Here is a 9,281-nt window from a genome sequence, read left to right as displayed (position 1 = left end):
CAACAACAACAACAACCCTGGCAGAGTCTGTTACTGCACCCAAAGCTTCAACATTGGTACCAGAAGCATCTCAAGTCACAATGGAACCTTCACCAGCCCGAACAGAAACTACAACATTAATGTCGATGAAGCCAGTTACAGTGTCTAATACCTCAGAGGTCTCCACCACTGTCAAAAGAGTGACACAAGAACCTACAACACACGCTGATATGGGTTCTTCATCAGCAGGACAAACTACATTAAGAGCATCTGGTACAACAGTATCAACACTTAGTCCCGCTACAGCTGCACCAATAACAGAGGAATCATCACCTCTAACTGAAGCAGGTGAAGTAAAGACAACAGCTGCAGGAACATCCAGAACTACAAAATCATCTGCAGAAGCTCCAACATTGTTAGTGCCAACAACAAGTGCAACTACTGCAGCATCAGCAGGAGTGACATCAGCATTGCCAGCAACTGTATCAGGGACAACCACAGCATCAACCATCAGAAATGAACCAGAAACAACCAAGACTACACTAGCTGAGGGTTCATCTACTGGATTACATTCTATTGCAGTAGATACAGTGACAACAACAACAACAACCCTGGCAGAGTCTGTTACTGCACCCAAAGCTTCAACATTGGTACCAGAAGCATCTCAAGTCACAATGGAACCTTCACCAGCCCGAACAGAAACTACAACATTAATGTCGATGAAGCCAGTTACAGTGTCTAATACCTCAGAGGTCTCCACCACTGTCAAAAGAGTGACAGAAGAACCTACAACACACGCTGATATGGGTTCTTCATCAGCAGGACAAACTACATTAAGAGCATCTGGTACAACAGTATCAACACTTACTCCAACTACAGCAGCACCAAGAACAGAGGAATCATCACCTCTAACTGAAGCAGGTGAAGTAAAGACAACAGCTGCAGGAACATCCAGAACTACAGAATCATCTGCAGAAGCTCCAACATTGTTAGTGCCAACAACAAGTGCAACTACTGCAGCATCAGTAGGAGTGACATCAGCATTGCCAGCAACTGTATCAGGGACAACCACAGCATCAACCATCAGAAATGAACCAGAAACAACCAAGACTACACTAGCTGAGGGTTCATCTACTGGATTACATTCTATTGCAGTAGATACAGTGACAACAACAACAGCCCTGGCAGAGTCTGTTACTGCACCCAAAGCTTCAACATTGGTACCAGAAGCATCTCAAGTCACAACAGAACCTTCACCAGCCCGAACAGAAACTAGAACATTAATGTCGATGAAGCCAGTTACAGTGTCTCATACCTCAGAGGTCTCCACCACTGTCAAAAGAGTGACACAAGAACCTACAACACATTCTAATATGGGTTCTTCATCAGCAGGACAAACTACATTAAGAGCATCTGGTACAACAGTATCAACACTTACTCCCGCTACAGCTGCACCAAGAACAGAGCTATCAACAATTAGTCCTGCTACAGCAGAACGAGTAACCACAAATACTGATCCCCCTACCCTTGATGAAAGAAGCATAAGTTTAAGATTCAGTCTAAACGAAATTTTCCAAGAAATATATAGGAACAGATCATCCTCTGCTTTCTTTACATTGGCAACCAGAGTGATAAATGTGGTAAGTGTAACTTGTTTCATACATTAAGAACATAAATGCTATAAGATGACATTTATCAATTTAGCTTGTAGATGTTTACATCTTTTTATCATTCATAGTTCCTTAAAGGGACAATGTGTAGCTTTTTAGGTATTTTATTATCTAAAATCTATATTTTTATTCATAAATATGCCCTCAATGGTGTACAAATACCTATGCCAATGTTCAGACTAATCCTCGTAAACGAAGAATTTATTATCTTTATATACATGGGACGGGTAAGTCCACGGAGGCTTCCATGTAGTTCCGCCATCTTGAAAAACTATAATAGCAGAGAGGGACAAAAAGTACTAGGCCAACGCGTTTCCACAACGCGTTTCGTTCAGAGCCAGCGTCACGTGACTGAAGCCAGCAGAAGCGGAGAAGCAGAGCAGTGAGAGGTGCTTGTCACTGCCGCGGCAAGTTTAAAAGGCTGCACTGCACGGTTATTTATACACCGTTCATTCATACATACATATGAGTCACAGGATAAGGAGTCCTCGTCGTCGAAAAAGTCCAAAATAGATCGTAAAAGGAAACGTGACCGGAGATTACAAAAACAAGGGTTACTGTCAGGATAGCTAATGCAGGAGAAAGCTTTCAAAAGAGACCCTGAAGTTGCCTGCTTTCTTCTCGACAGGTAAGTCAATGTTACGGTCTTAATTACAAGCTTTTTTTTCATTGCTTGGTTGTGTACTTTATTATATAGACAGTAGAACATTTATAGTTAAAAGTTAAACAGGCTCTTTGATGAAGTAATGTAACTGTTAGAGAAGGCTCTGATCATGATGATATCTAACAATGCACATACTTCAAAAAATATAACGAGTAAAGAAGGCATTAGGCTACTACTAATTACCATAGTTAAAGTTTTTGACAGTCAGTAGTTCATACTGTAACATTCTTTTTTTCGTTGTTTCAAGTTTCAGTTTGTTTTAAATAACAAACATGTTCACCCGAAGAAAAACTCGAAGTGCTATTATAAAACATTCTGTCATAGCTTTCTGGTACATAACGGCTACCGTAGATGCAACGCGCATTTGAAAAAGTGAGGCGCTGGAGAGCATTATTCGTTTGAATGCAAAATACAATTTCACCACTAGATGGGAGAAATTCCTACACAATGTCCCTTTAAGACTAGTGCACACTACTACAAAAGCTTTCACATTTAAGTCTGCAACTAGTATGTGACAAAGAACCAGGGATCATTGCCGTAACCATCACTCTCAAAAAACTGAAATCTAGTTGGCCAGTCACCGAGATGAGACCACCGCAGAACACTCAAAATATATTTGTTAAATTAACTGAATTAAATTGATTTAGGTTTGTAGAAGAACACTAGAACAAGCAATAGCAGTATTAGAACTAACAATTAACATTTTGAACAAGCAGCAACAAAAAGAAAAAAATTGTGTGTGGGCATAAATAAATAAAAAATAAGTGGGCCACAAAGGTTATGGGTCTCCCCAACCTGGTAACTTGGTTCCCAAACAGAAGTTCACAATCATAATGGGTCACGCTTTAGATTAGGGCCAGATTAATTCTCACTATTAACTAACTATTAACTATGATTGTTGCCTCAATAAACTCTTACTTACTGCTTATTAATAGTTAGTAAGGTAGTTGTTAAGTTTAGGTATTGGGTGGGATTAAAGGATGTAGAATATGGTCATGCAGAATAAGGCATTAATATGTGCTTTATAAGTACTAATAAACAGCTAATATCCTAATAATATGCATACTAATAAGCAATTAGTTAATGTTGAGAATTGGACTCTAACCTTCAAAAGTGTTACCTCATTATGTTTTGAGAAGTGGTTCATGTGCAATTTCCAAGTCGGCTACTCACAATTACACTAATTATAATAGCATGTGAAGGGAGAATTAAACATGCAAAATAATGACGTCATGTGAAAACAATGTATTACTGTTAGAAATGTTTATCTCTTATTATTTTAAAAAGTAGCAGTAACTATACAGTAAGTGGAGTAAAGGGTAAAGTAGATTTATTGACACCAAATAAAATGCTGTGTAAAAAGTCTGCACAATAAATCGATGCAGCAGCTTGTTTACAGGATGTATGTAACTTTCTTATATTGAACTCACCTTGGAGATTTATGTTGGCCAAATACTTGCACTGCCTATATCTGAAAAGTTGCTAAGCTATCGACAAATTGCTAAATTGGCAAACACTGCCTGCTAGAGGTAACAACATGCATAGAGCCACAAGGAGGCGCCAAAAACCATAACATATTATATACCATATCCATCCATTCTCTAAGTATGGAGGACCAAACCTGCAGAAATTTAAAATGAATAAATACATAAATAAATATGCAAAGAAATGTAAAAAAATAAATGACTATTTATACTTTTATTTCCCTATTTATGTATAATTATATATTTTTCCACATTTATTTATTTTTTCATTTATTTGTGCATTTATTTATTTCCACTTTCATTTATTTATGTATATGTGTATTTATGTCTACATTTATTTATTTATACATTTATTTATTCATTTATTGCTCTGTATGCTAATGAAGGGGCGTGTTTTACCTCAGACATAGCAATCGAGCTCAGAGTGCCGTGGCAGTGCTGAAGCTTTGAGGCCACACAGTGAGTGATACCTTGCTTGTGGTGTGACCAAACAATACGCAAGAGGTTTGTGGACGTGACTTTACAGGTCATGCAAGAAATAAATGACTTAGAGATGGGCAATATGGCCAAAATCTTATATCACGGTTTATGTCCTTTAATATCACCCTAACTATAGGTTTAACATAGGCCTACTCTTTATTCCAGACATGGCCGTAAAACATCAGCTGGTCGGGATTTCTCAAATGTCTGGGCACACATGAACAGAATCCGCTGATAACAGACACTTTGACACGGAAGCGCGTCAAATTATCCACTATTAACCACATTTTATGCCATGCATTGTAGATCCGTACGCAGAAGCAAACTGCATTTTTAATGTATCTTCCAAAGCCAATGTTGACAGCAACAGAAACAAACTTTTCCATAAAGAGGTGATGTCCGCTATAAATTGATTCCTTGGGGCATTTTTTAAAACCTTATCAAATATTAGGCCTAGGCTATATGCATTTCCATGTAGCCTATAAGTTCTTAATTTTAACCGATCAATTCAGTTAATAGGGCACTACTATAGGCCTGTTACTAGTAGCCTACCTAAAATAAATTCAGTTTCAACAAAATCCATCTTCGCACTGCAGATGTGGGACATGCAGATGCTGACTCTGAATTGCATTAGATAATATTTACACAGACTGTTAATGCAGAGGAGCCATGGATGCATTTACATGCAATTACAATTGCATAAATAATGTTATGAGATCTTTTTATATATATATTTAACATTTTGAATATTTAAATATGAAATGATAGAATCGATGAAATTATACGTTTAAATATGAAACTAAAACAGCCAGTAGGTGGTGCCAAGCCTCCGTCTTAACGAGTGCATTAAGAAAACACCAGAGTTTTCTGAAGAAACAGCAAAAAAGAAAGAAAAAGTATTGTTCAACACTCTTCCCGTGTGATAGTATATCATATTATGTTATATTATAGGCTACAATTATCACATTCATAGGCTTTTTTTTACACCATTTTTAATCGGGGCATTTATTTATTAATTTTGTTGTTTACGAGGTGGCGGAAGAAAGTTATTTTTTTAAAGATATAAACCAATTTACATACAAAATAGGCATTGAACAAACAATAGGCTATTAACAATTTACGATTCTCAAAAGGCAGACATAGTTGCAAATTACAAGTCTCAAATCATATTTACAACCATGTACTTTTACATTTACTTGTAAATGGAACCATTTACTTCCAGCAAGGAAGAGAAAATAAATAATTGAAATAAAAAACATATAATTGAAATAATTGAAAGAACAACATTTATATTTATCTTAAAAATCATGCAACAATCATTGAAAGACTTCATCCATATAGAATTTTCAAAGATTCTCTTGAAAAATTCTTGTCAGTTTTGTGAAATTGATATTGAAACCACTGAAAATATTTTCTTTTATTGTAGGCCTGATTACTCAAATTTGTTTTGGTCTCAATTGTGCAGTAAAAGGTCGTGTAGGCTATAATGTGAATCCCCTTGAATGCAAACAAATTAAGTTTGGTGTAGGCCTACTGAAGAAAGATTGTTCACAACACTATTTGGTCAATAACCTTTTTGAACTTGCTAAACACTTCATTCATAAATGAAAAACCCCGTCCTTTCCTCATAATGAACTTAAAGCTTTTGCTACTTCTCTTTCAAATTAAAAAGCTACTACAGTAGCCAGTTTCTTCAATGAGCTATATACCCCTTGCAATAACTTACTTTGCTATAAATGTTGTTCTTTCAATTATTTCAATATAAATATAATATTTTTTTAATTCATTTATTTATTTTCTCTTCCTTGCCTTTCATTTTTTTCATGATTTGAGACTTCATTGCTGTTATTTATTGTAATTTGCAACTACGTCTGCCTTTTGAGAATCGTAAATTGTTAATAGCCTATTGTTTGTTCAATGCCTATTTTGTATGTAAATTGGTCTATATCTTAAAAAAAAACTTTCTTCCGCCACCGCGTAAACAACAAAATTAATAAATAAATGCACCAAATAAAAATGCTGTAAAAAAAAGTCTATGAATGTGATAATTGTATTATAGGCTATAACATAATATGATATACTATCACACGGGAAGAGTGTTGAAAAATACTTTTTCTTTCTTTTTTGTTGTTTCTTGAGAAGAAAAAGTTCCAAACTCCACAGAACCGCTGCGTGAAAACAAGTGGTGTTTTCTTACTGAACGTTAATGATTGAACTCACTCGTTAAGACGGAGGCTTGGCACCACCTACTGGCTGTTTTAGTTTCATATTTAAACGTATAATTTCATCAATTCTATCATTTCATATTTAAATATTCAAAATGTTAAATATATATATATAAAAAGATCTCATAACATTATTTATGCAATTGTAATTGCATGTAAATGCATCCATGGCTCCTCTGCATTAACAGTCCGTGTAAATAATATCTAATGCCATTCAGAGTCAGCATCTGCATGTCCCACATCTGCAGTGCGAAGATGGATTTTGTTGAAACTGATTTTATTTTAGGTAGGCTACTAGTAACAGGCCTATAGTAGTGCCCTATTAACTGAATTGATCAGTTAAAATTAAGAACTTATAGGCTACATGAAAATGCATATAGCTTACTATTTGATAAGGTTTTAAAAAATGCCCCAGGAAATCAATTTATAGCGGAAATATTATGGAAAAGTTTGTTTCTGTTGCTGTCAACATTGGCTTTGGAAGATACATTAAAAATGCAGTTTGCTTCTGCGTACGGATCTACAATGCATGGCATAAAATGTGGTTAATAGTGGATCATTTGACGCGCTTCCGTGTCAAAGTGTCTGTTATCAGCGGATTCTGTTCATGTGTGCCCAGACATTTGAGAAATCCCGACCAGCTGATGTTTTACGGCCATGTCCGGAATAAAGAGTAGGCCTATGTTAAACCTATAGTTAGGGTGATATTAAAGGAAATAAACCGTGATATAAGATTTTGGCCATATTGCCCATCTCTAAGTCATTTATTTCTTGCATGACCTGTAAAGTCACGTCCACAAACCTCTTGCGTGTTGTTTGGTCACACCACAAGGTGTCACTGTGGCCTCAAAGCTTCAGCACTGCCACTCTGAGCTCGATTGCTATGTCTGAGGTAAAACACGCCCCCTTCATTAGCATACAGAGCAATAAATGAATAAATAAATAAATAAATGTAGACATAAATACATACATAAATAAATGTGAAAATAAATGAAAGTGGAAATAAATAAATGCATAAACAAATAAATGAGGAAAAATAAGTAAATGTGGAAAAATATATAATTATACATAAATAGGAAAATAAAAGTATAAATAGTTTTTTTTTATTATTATTATTTTTTTTACATTTCTTCGCACATTTATTTATGTATTTATTCATTTTTAATTTCTGGAGGTTTGGTCCTCCACACTAAAGCACTTGTATGCATATGTAGCTTGGTGGGAATTGTTCGAGCCTACTCAAACTATATGTTGGAAAGATATTTCAAATGTTATATTCAGTAAGCAAATGAAATTACTTAAAATAAAGATTTTTTTAATAGTAAAATAAACATGTTCCTCTTATACTAAGTTAAAAATGACTACAGCTTTTGAATAATTGACTTTTTATTCGCATGAGGGGAGTACATATTAGCCTAATAGTAAATATATTTTTATACTGCATCTTTTAAGAACAACCCAAATGTATTTGAACTCACAGCCTATTGTTGGAGACTGTTTAGTTGTGCTTAAAACAGATCAAATATATCTTATATTATATATAAATTTTACAGCATTGTATAATGTTTTGTAATATAAAAATGGGAAAAGATACATTTCACATTGTACTCTATTTATAATAAAAGGACAATATTTTTCATTGCATGCAGATAAACTTAGTTTACGAGGCAAGTTATCTCAGAGGATACAGGCGAAGCAGAGTCGAATCCTTCACGTAAGCATGACAACTGTTGTCTTTCACTTTCATCATAAAGATGTCCAGGATGATAATAATAATCAGAGCACACTGTTATAGCACATTGGGGGTTATAATAATCCTTTTTTTTTTTTTTTTTTTACAGGAATGGCTCCATTAAAGTTGACATGTCTCTTATCTTTGAAAATTCTTCTATGGTCCCAAGCTCAGTTGAGGTAGAATCTATTCTTAATAAAAATGCTATGAATGGGAGCATTCCTCTGAACATAATACTGGACACTATCAAAGCAGGTGAGTGTGTACAAGTACAATACACAAATTAGCATAATGGTGAAACCTTTCAAATAAAGTTTAATGTGCTCTGCACATTTTCTATTACAGGGGAAATAGTTACTTCTAGCACACCTGCGCCTAACACAAATGTAACCATACAAACTACTACCATGAGATCCACAGCAAGTACAAACGGTATTGAATGCTATGTTTCAAGTATTTTATTTAATACTTTTAAATACATAATATATACTATTTTCTGTACTTCTTACCTTTTCAGAGAACACAAACACCACCTCTGGTGCCTTTTCTCAGATGGCATGCTGTTCACTAATGTCTATATCTCCAGCCATCGCTGTTTTATTAGCTCAAACTGTGATGTTTTTTTTAATTGTATAGTACACTAGTAAAGTTCAAAAAAGAGATAAAACACCATAGAAAGACACCATGTTTAATATAATATTTAAGCTGATTTTATTAGTTAAACTATAAACAAAAGTTGACTATTATATTAGGCACAGATTATAGTTTGTACTGTGCGTACATGTTTTAGGACCATAATCCTACTAATAATCTTATTATTTATTAAATTATTCACCCCACCTGCAGACCACAAAGTTACCTTTTTTTTTTACAGCATTTATTAATGTTAGATAATAAAAATGTTCTTGTTTATGTTAGTTTACAGTTAATTAACTAAAGTTAACAGATGCAACTTTTGATCTTCAAAATCTAAATGTTGAGATTAACATTCGCTAAGATTAATAAATGCTGTAGAAGTATTTTTCATTATGAGTTGATGTTAACTAA

At 34.6% G+C, this 9,281-nt stretch overlaps 1 long non-coding RNA gene across 1 annotated transcript; it reads left to right on the top strand.

Annotated features, from left to right (window-relative positions):
• The first annotated feature begins 265 nt into the window (after nucleotides 1-265).
• On the top strand, nucleotides 266-9,088 carry LOC309495727. Its single transcript, XR_014204809.1, has 5 exons — nucleotides 266-1,619; nucleotides 8,152-8,216; nucleotides 8,344-8,489; nucleotides 8,580-8,666; nucleotides 8,752-9,088. It is a non-coding gene; the product is annotated as an uncharacterized lncRNA (long non-coding RNA).
• Nucleotides 9,089-9,281: the final 193 nt, after the last annotated feature.

Source organism: Leuciscus leuciscus (genome assembly GCF_965113295.1).
Source record: "Leuciscus leuciscus genome assembly, chromosome: 3".
Classification (NCBI taxonomy): Eukaryota; Metazoa; Chordata; class Actinopteri; order Cypriniformes; family Leuciscidae; genus Leuciscus; species Leuciscus leuciscus.
Note: the sequence above shows the minus strand (reverse complement) of the source record. Positions and strands in the feature narration are given on the sequence as shown.